Source organism: Diceros bicornis, chromosome 18, assembly GCF_020826845.1.
Source record: "Diceros bicornis minor isolate mBicDic1 chromosome 18, mDicBic1.mat.cur, whole genome shotgun sequence".
In the NCBI taxonomy this organism is placed as follows: Eukaryota; Metazoa; Chordata; class Mammalia; order Perissodactyla; family Rhinocerotidae; genus Diceros; species Diceros bicornis.
In genome coordinates, this window is record NC_080757.1 from 64,331,015 (window position 1) to 64,345,610 (window position 14,596).

Genomic DNA, 14,596 nt, shown 5'->3' on the forward strand with positions numbered 1-14,596 from the left:
ACTTCATGCCCCATCTCCCTTACTTCCAGCTAGTAAGGATCACATAATTCCTAACAAAGTTTTGACACAGATTCCCTATTCGGGCATTCAGAACATATAGCACGTTGCTGCAAGCAAGCACATTCTCATTCAAAGTTGCAAGTGACTATGTAGGAACAAGTTTGTATAGGTATTTCAAAGATGCCCAGAACTGAGCTAAACTTGGTATGTGTCCAACTCCTAGAAATAACTTCATGCCCCATCTCCCTTACTTCCAGCTAGTAAGGATCACATAATTCCTAACAAAGATTTGACACAGATTCCCAATTCGGGCATTTAGAACATATAGCACGTTGCTGTAAGCAAGCACATTCTCATTCAAAGTTGCAAGTGACTATGTAGGAACAAGTTTGTATAGGTATTTCAAAGATGCCCAGAACTGAGCTAAACTTGGTATGTGTCCAACTCCTAGAAATAACTTCATGCCCCATCTCCCTTACTTCCAGCTAGTAAGGATCACATAATTCCTAACAAAGTTTTGACACAGATTCCCAATTCGGGCATCAGAACATATAGCACGTTGCTGTAAGCAAGCACATTCTCATTCAAAGATGCAAGTTACTATGTAGGAACAAGTTTGTATAGGTATTTCAAAGATGCCCAGAACTGAGCTAAACTTGGTATGTGTCCAACTCCTAGAAATAACTTCATGCCCCATCTCCCTTACTTCCAGCTAGTAAGGATCACATAATTCCTAACAAAGTTTTGACACAGATTCCCAATTCGGGCATTCAGAACATATAGCACGTTGCTGTAAGCAAGCAGATTCTCATTAATGATGCAAGTTACTATGTAGCAACAAGTTTGTATAGGTATTTCAAAGATGCCCAGAACTGAGCTAAACTTGGTATGTGTCCAACTCCTAGAAATAACTTCATGCCCCATCTCCCTTACTTCCAGCTAGTAAGGATCACATAATTCCTAACAAAGTTTTGACACAGATTGCCAATTCGGGCATTCAGAACATATAGCACGTTGCTGTAAGCAAGCACATTCTCATTCAAAGATGCAAGTTACTATGTAGGAACAAGTTTGTATAGGTATTTCAAAGATGCCCAGAACTGAGCTAAGCTTGGTATGTGTCCAACTCCTAGAAATAACTTCATGCCCCATCTCCCTTACTTCCAGCTATTAAGGATCACATAATTCCTAACAAAGTTTTGACACAGATTCCCAATTCGGGCATTCAGAACATATAGCACGTTGCTGTAAGCAAGCACATTCTCATTCAAAGATGCAAGTTACTATGTAGGAACAAGTTTGTATAGGTATTTCAAAGATGCCCAGAACTGAGCTAAACTTGGTATGTGTCCAACTCCTAGAAATAACTTCATGCCCCATCTCCCTTACTTCCAGCTAGTAAGGATCACATAATTCCTAACAAAGTTTTGACACAGATTGCCAATTCGGGCATTCAGAACATATAACACGTTGCTGTAAGCAAGCACATTCTCATTCAAAGATGCAAGTTACTATGTAGGAACAAGTTTGTATAGGTATTTCAATGATGCCCAGAACTGAGCTAAACTTGGTATGTGTCCAACTCCTAGAAATAACTTCATGCCCCATCTCCCTTACTTCCAGCTAGTAAGGATCACATAATTCCTAACAAAGTTTTGACACAGATTCCCAATTCGGGCATTCAGAACATATAGCACGTTGCTCTAGGCAATCACATTCTCATTCAAAGATGCAAGTTACTATGTAGGAACAAGTTTGTATAGGTATTTCAAAGATGCCCAGAACTGAGCTAAACTTGGTATGTGTCCAACTCCTAGAAATAACTTCATGCCCCATCTCCCTTACTTCCAGCTAGTAAGGATCACATAATTCCTAACAATGTTTTGACACAGATTCCCTATTCGGGCATTCAGAACATATAGCACGTTGCTGCAAGCAAGCACATTCTCATTCAAAGTTGCAAGTTACTATTTAGGAACAAGTTTGTATAGGTATTTCAAAGATGCCCAGAACTGAGCTAAACTTGGTATGTGTCCAACTCCTAGAAATAACTTCATGCCCCATCTCCCTTACTTCCAGCTAGTAAGGATCACATAATTCCTAACAAAGTTTTGACACAGATTCCCAATTCGGGCATTCAGAACATATAGCACGTTGCTGTAAGCAAGCACATTCTCATTCAAAGTTGCAAGTGACTATGTAGGAACAAGTTTGTATAGGTATTTCAAAGATGCCCAGAACTGAGCTAAACTTGGTATGTGTCCAACTCCTAGAAATAACTTCATGCCCCATCTCCCTTACTTCCAGCTAGTAAGGATCACATAATTCCTAACAAAGTTTTGACACAGATTCCCAATTCGGGCATTCAGAACATATAGCACGTTGCTGTAAGCAAGCACATTCTCATTCAAAGTTGCAAGTTACTATGTAGGAACAAGTTTGTATAGGTATTTCAAAGATGCCCAGAACTGAGCTAAACTTGGTATGTGTCCAACTCCTAGAAATAACTTCATGCCCCATCTCCCTTACTTCCAGCTAGTAAGGATCACATAATTCCTAACAAAGTTTTGACACAGATTGCCAATTCGGGCATTCAGAACATATAACACGTTGCTGTAAGCAAGCACATTCTCATTCAAAGATGCAAGTTACTATGTAGGAACAAGTTTGTATAGGTATTTCAAAGATGCCCAGAACTGAGCTAAACTTGGTATGTGTCCAACTCCTAGAAATAACTTCATGCCCCATCTCCCTTACTTCCAGCTAGTAAGGATCACATAATTCCTAACAATGTTTTGACACAGATTCCCTATTCGGGCATTCAGAACATATAGCACGTTGCTGCAAGCAAGCACATTCTCATTCAAAGTTGCAAGTTACTATTTAGGAACAAGTTTTTATAGGTATTTCAAAGATGCCCAGAACTGAGCTAAACTTGGTATGTGTCCAACTCCTAGAAATAACTTCATGCCCCATCTCCCTTACTTCCAGCTAGTAAGGATCACATAATTCCTAACAAAGTTTTGACACAGATTCCCAATTCGGGCATTCAGAACATATAGCACGTTGCTGTAAGCAAGCACATTCTCATTCAAAGTTGCAAGTGACTATGTAGGAACAAGTTTGTATAGGTATTTCAAAGATGCCCAGAACTGAGCTAAACTTGGTATGTGTCCAACTCCTAGAAATATCTTCATGCCCCATCTCCCTTACTTCCAGCTAGTAAGGATCACATAATTCCTAACAAAGTTTTGACACAGATTCCCAATTCGGGCATTCAGAACATATAGCACGTTGCTGTAAGCAAGCACATTCTCATTCAAAGTTGCAAGTTACTATGTAGGAACAAGTTTGTATAGGTATTTCAAAGATGCCCAGAACTGAGCTAAACTTGGTATGTGTCCAACTCCTAGAAATAACTTCATGCCCCATCTCCCTTACTTCCAGCTAGTAAGGATCACATAATTCCTAACAAAGTTTTGACACAGATTCCCAATTCGGGCATTCAGAACATATAGCACGTTGCTGTAAGCAAGCAGATTCTCATTCAAAGATGCAAGTTACTATGTAGGAACAAGTTTGTATAGGTATTTCAAAGATGCCCAGAACTGAGCTAAACTTGGTATGTGTCCAACTCCTAGAAATAACTTCATGCCCCATCTCCCTTACTTCCAGCTAGTAAGGATCACATAATTCCTAACAAAGTTTTGACACAGATTCCCAATTCGGGCATTCAGAACATATAGCACGTTGCTGTAAGCAAGCACATTTTCATTCAAAGTTGCAAGTTACTATGTAGGAACAAGTTTGTATAGGTATTTCAAAGATGCCCAGAACTGAGCTAAACTTGGTATGTGTCCAACTCCTAGAAATAACTTCATGCCCCATCTCCCTTACTTCCAGCTAGTAAGGATCACATAATTCCTAACAAAGTTTTGACACAGATTCCCAATTCGGGCATTCAGAACATATAGCACGTTGCTGTAAGCAAGCACATTCTCATTCAAAGATGCAAGTTACTATGTAGGAACAAGTTTGTATAGGTATTTCAAAGATGCCCAGAACTGAGCTAAACTTGGTATGTGTCCAACTCCTAGAAATAACTTCATGCCCCATCTCCCTTACTTCCAGCTAGTAAGGATCACATAATTCCTAACAAAGTTTTGACACAGATTCCCAATTCGGGCATTCAGAACATATAGCACGTTGCTGTAAGCAAGCACATTCTCATTCAAAGATGCAAGTTACTATGTAGGAACAAGTTTGTATAGGTATTTCAAAGATGCCCAGAACTGAGCTAAACTTGGTATGTGTCCAACTCCTAGAAATAACTTCATGCCCCATCTCCCTTACTTCCAGCTAGTAAGGATCACATAATTCCTAACAAAGTTTTGACACAGATTCCCAATTCGGGCATTCAGAACATATAGCACGTTGCTGTAAGCAAGCACATTCTCATTCAAAGATGCAAGTTACTATGTAGGAACAAGTTTGTATAGGTATTTCAAAGATGCCCAGAACTGAGCTAAACTTGGTATGTGTCCAACTCCTAGAAATAACTTCATGCCCCATCTCCCTTACTTCCAGCTAGTAAGGATCACATAATTCCTAACAAAGTTTTGACACAGATTCCCAATTCGGGCATTCAGAACATATAGCACGTTGCTGTAAGCAAGCAGATTCTCATTCAAAGTTGCAAGTGACTATGTAGGAACAAGTTTGTATAGGTATTTCAAAGATGCCCAGAACTGAGCTAAACTTGGTATGTGTCCAACTCCTAGAAATAACTTCATGCCCCATCTCCCTTACTTCCAGCTAGTAAGGATCACATAATTCCTAACAAAGTTTTGACACAGATTCCCAATTCGGGCATTCAGAACATATAGCACGTTGCTGTAAGCAAGCAGATTCTCATTAATGATGCAAGTTACTATGTAGCAACAAGTTTGTATAGGTATTTCAAAGATGCCCAGAACTGAGCTAAACTTGGTATGTGTCCAACTCCTAGAAATAACTTCATGCCCCATCTCCCTTACTTCCAGCTAGTAAGGATCACATAATTCCTAACAAAGTTTTGACACAGATTCCCAATTCGGGCATTCAGAACATATAGCACGTTGCTGTAAGCAAGCACATTCTCATTCAAAGATGCAAGTTACTATGTAGGAACAAGTTTGTATAGGTATTTCAAAGATGCCCAGAACTGAGCTAAGCTTGGTATGTGTCCAACTCCTAGAAATAACTTCATGCCCCATCTCCCTTACTTCCAGCTAGTAAGGATCACATAATTCCTAACAAAGTTTTGACACAGATTCCCAATTCGGGCATTCAGAACATATAGCACGTTGCTGTAAGCAAGCACATTCTCATTCAAAGATGCAAGTTACTATGTAGGAACAAGTTTGTATAGGTATTTCAAAGATGCCCAGAACTGAGCTAAACTTGGTATGTGTCCAACTCCTAGAAATAACTTCATGCCCCATCTCCCTTACTTCCAGCTAGTAAGGATCACATAATTCCTAACAAAGTTTTGACACAGATTCCCAATTCGGGCATTCAGAACATATAGCACGTTGCTGTAAGCAAGCAGATTCTCATTAATGATGCAAGTTACTATGTAGCAACAAGTTTGTATAGGTATTTCAAAGATGCCCAGAACTGAGCTAAACTTGGTATGTGTCCAACTCCTAGAAATAACTTCATGCCACATCTCCCTTACTTCCAGCTAGTAAGGATCACATAATTCCTAACAAAGTTTTGACACAGATTCCCAATTCGGGCATTCAGAACATATAGCACGTTGCTGTAAGCAAGCACATTCTCATTCAAAGATGCAAGTTACTATGTAGGAACAAGTTTGTATAGGTATTTCAAAGATGCCCAGAACTGAGCTAAGCTTGGTATGTGTCCAACTCCTAGAAATAACTTCATGCCCCATCTCCCTTACTTCCAGCTATTAAGGATCACATAATTCCTAACAAAGTTTTGACACAGATTCCCAATTCGGGCATTCAGAACATATAGCACGTTGCTGTAAGCAAGCACATTCTCATTCAAAGATGCAAGTTACTATGTAGGAACAAGTTTGTATAGGTATTTCAAAGATGCCCAGAACTGAGCTAAACTTGGTATGTGTCCAACTCCTAGAAATAACTTCATGCCCCATCTCCCTTACTTCCAGCTAGTAAGGATCACATAATTCCTAACAAAGTTTTGACACAGATTGCCAATTCGGGCATTCAGAACATATAACACGTTGCTGTAAGCAAGCACATTCTCATTCAAAGATGCAAGTTACTATGTAGGAACAAGTTTGTATAGGTATTTCAAAGATGCCCAGAACTGAGCTAAACTTGGTATGTGTCCAACTCCTAGAAATAACTTCATGCCCCATCTCCCTTACTTCCAGCTAGTAAGGATCACATAATTCCTAACAAAGTTTTGACACAGATTCCCAATTCGGGCATTCAGAACATATAGCACGTTGCTGTAGGCAATCACATTCTCATTCAAAGATGCAAGTTACTATGTAGGAACAAGTTTGTATAGGTATTTCAAAGATGCCCAGAACTGAGCTAATCTTGGTATGTGTCCAACTCCTAGAAATAACTTCATGCCCCATCTCCCTTACTTCCAGCTAGTAAGGATCACATAATTCCTAACAATGTTTTGACACAGATTCCCTATTCGGGCATTCAGAACATATAGCACGTTGCTGCAAGCAAGCACATTCTCATTCAAAGTTGCAAGTTACTATTTAGGAACAAGTTTGTATAGGTATTTCAAAGATGCCCAGAACTGAGCTAAACTTGGTATGTGTCCAACTCCTAGAAATAACTTCATGCCCCATCTCCCTTACTTCCAGCTAGTAAGGATCACATAATTCCTAACAAAGTTTTGACACAGATTCCCAATTCGGGCATTCAGAACATATAGCACGTTGCTGTAAGCAAGCACATTCTCATTCAAAGTTGCAAGTGACTATGTAGGAACAAGTTTGTATAGGTATTTCAAAGATGCCCAGAACTGAGCTAAACTTGGTATGTGTCCAACTCCTAGAAATAACTTCATGCCCCATCTCCCTTACTTCCAGCTAGTAAGGATCACATAATTCCTAACAAAGTTTTGACACAGATTCCCAATTCGGGCATTCAGAACATATAGCACGTTGCTGTAAGCAAGCACATTCTCATTCAAAGTTGCAAGTTACTATGTAGGAACAAGTTTGTATAGGTATTTCAAAGATGCCCAGAACTGAGCTAAACTTGGTATGTGTCCAACTCCTAGAAATAACTTCATGCCCCATCTCCCTTACTTCCAGCTAGTAAGGATCACATAATTCCTAACAAAGTTATGACACAGATTCCCAATTCGGGCATTCAGAACATATAGCACGTTGCTGTAAGCAAGCAGATTCTCATTCAAAGATGCAAGTTACTATGTAGGAACAAGTTTGTATAGGTATTTCAAAGATGCCCAGAACTGAGCTAAACTTGGTATGTGTCCAACTCCTAGAAATAACTTCATGCCCCATCTCCCTTACTTCCAGCTAGTAAGGATCACATAATTCCTAACAAAGTTTTGACACAGATTCCCAATTCGGGCATTCAGAACATATAGCACGTTGCTGTAAGCAAGCACATTTTCATTCAAAGTTGCAAGTTACTATGTAGGAACAAGTTTGTATAGGTATTTCAAAGATGCCCAGAACTGAGCTAAACTTGGTATGTGTCCAACTCCTAGAAATAACTTCATGCCCCATCTCCCTTACTTCCAGCTAGTAAGGATCACATAATTCCTAACAAAGTTTTGACACAGATTCCCAATTCGGGCATTCAGAACATATAGCACGTTGCTGTAAGCAAGCACATTCTCATTCAAAGATGCAAGTTACTATGTAGGAACAAGTTTGTATAGGTATTTCAAAGATGCCCAGAACTGAGCTAAACTTGGTATGTGTCCAACTCCTAGAAATAACTTCATGCCCCATCTCCCTTACTTCCAGCTAGTAAGGATCACATAATTCCTAACAAAGTTTTGACACAGATTCCCAATTCGGGCATTCAGAACATATAGCACGTTGCTGTAAGCAAGCACATTCTCATTCAAAGATGCAAGTTACTATGTAGGAACAAGTTTGTATAGGTATTTCAAAGATGCCCAGAACTGAGCTAAACTTGGTATGTGTCCAAGTCCTAGAAATAACTTCATGCCCCATCTCCCTTACTTCCAGCTAGTAAGGATCACATAATTCCTAACAAAGTTTTGACACAGATTCCCAATTCGGGCATTCAGAACATATAGCACGTTGCTGTAAGCAAGCACATTCTCATTCAAAGATGCAAGTTACTATGTAGGAACAAGTTTGTATAGGTATTTCAAAGATGCCCAGAACTGAGCTAAACTTGGTATGTGTCCAACTCCTAGAAATAACTTCATGCCCCATCTCCCTTACTTCCAGCTAGTAAGGATCACATAATTCCTAACAAAGTTTTGACACAGATTCACAATTCGGGCATTCAGAACATATAGCACGTTGCTGTAAGCAAGCAGATTCTCATTCAAAGTTGCAAGTTACTATGTAGGAACAAGTTTGTATAGGTATTTCAAAGATGCCCAGAACTGAGCTAAACTTGGTATGTGTCCAACTCCTAGAAATAACTTCATGCCCCATCTCCCTTACTTCCAGCTAGTAAGGATCACATAATTCCTAACAAAGTTTTGACACAGATTCCCAATTCGGGCATTCAGAACATATAGCACGTTGCTGTAAGCAAGCAGATTCTCATTAATGATGCAAGTTACTATGTAGCAACAAGTTTGTATAGGTATTTCAAAGATGCCCAGAACTGAGCTAAACTTGGTATGTGTCCAACTCCTAGAAATAACTTCATGCCACATCTCCCTTACTTCCAGCTAGTAAGGATCACATAATTCCTAACAAAGTTTTGACACAGATTGCCAATTCGGGCATTCAGAACATATAGCACGTTGCTGTAAGCAAGCACATTCTCATTCAAAGATGCAAGTTACTATGTAGGAACAAGTTTGTATAGGTATTTCAAAGATGCCCAGAACTGAGCTAAGCTTGGTATGTGTCCAACTCCTAGAAATAACTTCATGCCCCATCTCCCTTACTTCCAGCTATTAAGGATCACATAATTCCTAACAAAGTTTTGACACAGATTCCCAATTCGGGCATTCAGAACATATAGCACGTTGCTGTAAGCAAGCACATTCTCATTCAAAGATGCAAGTTACTATGTAGGAACAAGTTTGTATAGGTATTTCAAAGATGCCCAGAACTGAGCTAAACTTGGTATGTGTCCAACTCCTAGAAATAACTTCATGCCCCATCTCCCTTACTTCCAGCTAGTAAGGATCACATAATTCCTAACAAAGTTTTGACACAGATTGCCAATTCGGGCATTCAGAACATATAACACGTTGCTGTAAGCAAGCACATTCTCATTCAAAGATGCAAGTTACTATGTAGGAACAAGTTTGTATAGGTATTTCAAAGATGCCCAGAACTGAGCTAAACTTGGTATGTGTCCAACTCCTAGAAATAACTTCATGCCCCATCTCCCTTACTTCCAGCTAGTAAGGATCACATAATTCCTAACAAAGTTTTGACACAGATTCCCAATTCGGGCATTCAGAACATATAGCACGTTGCTGTAGGCAATCACATTCTCATTCAAAGATGCAAGTTACTATGTAGGAACAAGTTTGTATAGGTATTTCAAAGATGCCCAGAACTGAGCTAAACTTGGTATGTGTCCAACTCCTAGAAATAACTTCATGCCCCATCTCCCTTACTTCCAGCTAGTAAGGATCACATAATTCCTAACAATGTTTTGACACAGATTCCCTATTCGGGCATTCAGAACATATAGCACGTTGCTGCAAGCAAGCACATTCTCATTCAAAGTTGCAAGTTACTATTTAGAAACAAGTTTGTATAGGTATTTCAAAGATGCCCAGAACTGAGCTAAACTTGGTATGTGTCCAACTCCTAGAAATAACTTCATGCCCCATCTCCCTTACTTCCAGCTAGTAAGGATCACATAATTCCTAACAAAGTTTTGACACAGATTCCCAATTCGGGCATTCAGAACATATAGCACGTTGCTGTAAGCAAGCACATTCTCATTCAAAGTTGCAAGTTACTATGTAGGAACAAGTTTGTATAGGTATTTCAAAGATGCCCAGAACTGAGCTAAACTTGGTATGTGTCCAACTCCTAGAAATAACTTCATGCCCCATCTCCCTTACTTCCAGCTAGTAAGGATCACATAATTCCTAACAAAGTTTTGACACAGATTCCCAATTCGGGCATTCAGAACATATAGCACGTTGCTGTAAGCAAGCAGATTCTCATTCAAAGATGCAAGTTACTATGTAGGAACAAGTTTGTATAGGTATTTCAAAGATGCCCAGAACTGAGCTAAACTTGGTATGTGTCCAACTCCTAGAAATAACTTCATGCCCCATCTCCCTTACTTCCAGCTAGTAAGGATCACATAATTCCTAACAAAGTTTTGACACAGATTCCCAATTCGGGCATTCAGAACATATAGCACGTTGCTGTAAGCAAGCACATTTTCATTCAAAGTTGCAAGTTACTATGTAGGAACAAGTTTGTATAGGTATTTCAAGGATGCCCAGAACTGAGCTAATCTTGGTATGTGTCCAACTCCTAGAAATAACTTCATGCCCCATCTCCCTTACTTCCAGCTAGTAAGGATCACATAATTCCTAACAAAGTTTTGACACAGATTCCCTATTCGGGCATTCAGAACATATAGCACGTTGCTGCAAGCAAGCACATTCTCATACAAAGTTGCAAGTTACTATTTAGGAACAAGTTTGTATAGGTATTTCAAATATGCCCAGAACTGAGCTAAACTTGGTATGTGTCCAACTCCTAGAAATAACTTCATGCCCCATCTCCCTTACTTCCAGCTAGTAAGGATCACATAATTCCTAACAAAGTTTTGACACAGATTCCCAATTCGGGCATTCAGAACATATAGCACGTTGCTGTAAGCAAGCAGATTCTCATTCAAAGATGCAAGTTACTATGTAGGAACAAGTTTGCATAGGTATTTCAAAGATGCCCAGAACTGAGCTAAACTTGGTATGTGTCCAACTCCTAGAAATAACTTCATGCCCCATCTCCCTTACTTCCAGCTAGTAAGGATCACATAATTCCTAACAAAGTTTTGACACAGATTCCCAATTCGGGCATTCAGAACATATAGCACGTTGCTGTAAGCAAGCACATTTTCATTCAAAGTTGCAAGTTACTATGTAGGAACAAGTTTGTATAGGTATTTCAAAGATGCCCAGAACTGAGCTAATCTTGGTATGTGTCCAACTCCTAGAAATAACTTCATGCCCCATCTCCCTTACTTCCAGCTAGTAAGGATCACATAATTCCTAACAAAGTTTTGACACAGATTCCCAATTCGGGCATTCAGAACATATAGCACGTTGCTGTAAGCAAGCACATTCTCATTCAAAGTTGCAAGTTACTATGTAGGAACAAGTTTGTATAGGTATTTCAAAGATGCCCAGAACTGAGCTAAACTTGGTATGTGTCCAACTCCTAGAAATAACTTCATGCTCCATCTCCCTTACTTCCAGCTAGTAAGGATCACATAATTCCTAACAAAGTTTTGACACAGATTGCCAATTCGGGCATTCAGAATATATAGCACGTTGCTGTAAGCAAGCAGATTCTCATTAAAGATGCAAGTTACTATGTAGGAACAAGTTTGTATAGGTATTTCAAAGATGCCTAGAACTGAGCTAAACTTGGTATGTGTCCAACTCCTAGAAATAACTTCAAGCCCCATCTCCCTTACTTCCAGCTAGTAAGGATCACATAATTCCTAACAAAGTTTTGACACAGATTCCCAATTCGGGCATTCAGAACATATAGCACGTTGCTGTAAGCAAGCAGATTCTCATTCAAAGATGCAAGTTACTATGTAGGAACAAGTTTGTATAGGTATTTCAAAGATGCCCAGAACTGAGCTAAACTTGGTATGTGTCCAACTCCTAGAAATAACTTCATGCCCCATCTCCCTTACTTCCAGCTAGTAAGGATCACATAATTCCTAACAATGTTTTGACACAGATTCCCAATTCGGGCATTCAGAACATATAGCACGTTGCTGTAAGCAAGCACATTCTCATTCAAAGATGCAAGTTACTATGTAGGAACAAGTTTGTATAGGTATTTCAAAGATGCCCAGAACTGAGCTAAACTTGGTATGTGTTCAACTCCTAGAAATGACTTCATGCCCCATCTCCCTTACTTCCAGCTAGTAAGGATCACATAATTCCTAACAAAGTTTTGACACAGATTGCCAATTCGGGCATTCAGAACATATAGCACGTTGCTGTAAGCAAGCACATTCTCATTCAAAGATGCAAGTTACTATGTAGGAACAAGTTTGTATAGGTATTTCAAAGATGCCCAGAACTGAGCTAAACTTGGTATGTGTCCAACTCCTAGAAATAACTTCATGCCCCATCTCCCTTACTTCCAGCTAGTAAGGATCACATAATTCCTAACAAAGTTTTGACACAGATTCCCAATTCGGGCATTCAGAACATATAGCACGTTGCTGTAGGCAATCACATTCTCATTCAAAGATGCAAGTTACTATGTAGGAACAAGTTTGTATAGGTATTTCAAAGATGCCCAGAACTGAGCTAAACTTGGTATGTGTCCAACTCCTAGAAATAACTTCATGCCCCATCTCCCTTACTTCCAGCTAGTAAGGATCACATAATTCCTAACAATGTTTTGACACAGATTCCCTATTCGGGCATTCAGAACATATAGCACGTTGCTGCAAGCAAGCACATTCTCATTCAAAGTTGCAACTTACTATTTAGGAACAAGTTTGTATAGGTATTTCAAAGATGCCCAGAACTGAGCTAAACTTGGTATGTGTCCAACTCCTAGAAATAACTTCATGCCCCATCTCCCTTACTTCCAGCTAGTAAGGATCACATAATTCCTAACAAAGTTTTGACACAGATTCCCAATTCGGGCATTCAGAACATATAGCACGTTGCTGTAAGCAAGCACATTCTCATTCAAATTTGCAAGTTACTAAGTAGGAACAAGTTTGTATAGGTATTTCAAAGATGCCCAGAACTGAGCTAAACTTGGTATGTGTCCAACTCCTAGAAATAACTTCATGCCCCATCTCCCTTACTTCCAGCTAGTAAGGATCACATAATTCCTAACAAAGTTTTGACACAGATTCCCAATTCGGGCATTCAGAACATATAGCACGTTGCTGTAAGCAAGCACATTCTCATTCAAAGTTGCAAGTTACTATGTAGGAACAAGTTTGTATAGGTATTTCAAAGATGCCCAGAACTGAGCTAAACTTGGTATGTGTCCAACTCCTAGAAATAACTTCATGCCCCATCTCCCTTACTTCCAGCTAGTAAGGATCACATAATTCCTAACAAAGTTTTGACACAGATTCCCAATTCGGGCATTCAGAACATATAGCACGTTGCTGTAAGCAAGCACATTCTCATTCAAAGTTGCAAGTTACTATGTAGGAACAAGTTTGTATAGGTATTTCAAAGATGCCCAGAACTGAGCTAATCTTGGTATGTGTCCAACTCCTAGAAATAACTTCATGCCCCATCTCCCTTACTTCCAGCTAGTAAGGATCACATAATTCCTAACGAAGTTTTGACACAGATTCCCTATTCGGGCATTCAGAACATATAGCACGTTGCTGCAAGCAAGCACATTCTCATACAAAGTTGCAAGTTACTATTTAGGAACAAGTTTGTATAGGTATTTCAAAGATGCCCAGAACTGAGCTAAACTTGGTATGTGTCCAACTCCTAGAAATAACTTCATGCCCCATCTCCCTTACTTCCAGCTAGTAAGGATCACATAATTCCTAACAAAGTTTTGACACAGATTCCATATTCGGGCATTCAGAACATATAGCACGTTGCTGCAAGCAAGCACATTCTCATTCAAAGTTGCAACTTACTATGTAGGAACAAGTTTGTATAGGTATTTCAAAGATGCCCAGAACTGAGCTAAACTTGGTATGTGTCCAACTCCTAGAAATAACTTCATGCCCCATCTCCCTTACTTCCAGCTAGTAAGGATCACATAATTCCTAACAAAGTTTTGAGACAGATTCCCAATTCGGGCATTCAGAACATATAGCACGTTGCTGTAAGCAAGCACATTCTCATTCAAAGATGCAAGTTACTATGTAGGAACAAGTTTGTATAGGTATTTCAAAGATGCCCAGAACTGAGCTAAACTTGGTATGTGTCCAACTCCTAGAAATAACTTCATGCCCCATCTCCCTTACTTCCAGCTAGTAAGGATCACATAATTCCTAAAAAAGTTTTGACACAGATTCCCTGTTCGGGCATTCAGAACATATAGCACGTTGCTGTAAGCAAGCACATTCTAATTCAAAGATGCAAGTTACTATGTAGGAACAAGTTTGTATAGGTATTTCAAAGATGCCCAGAACTGAGCTAAACTTGGTATGTGTCCAACTCCTAGAAATAACTTCATGCC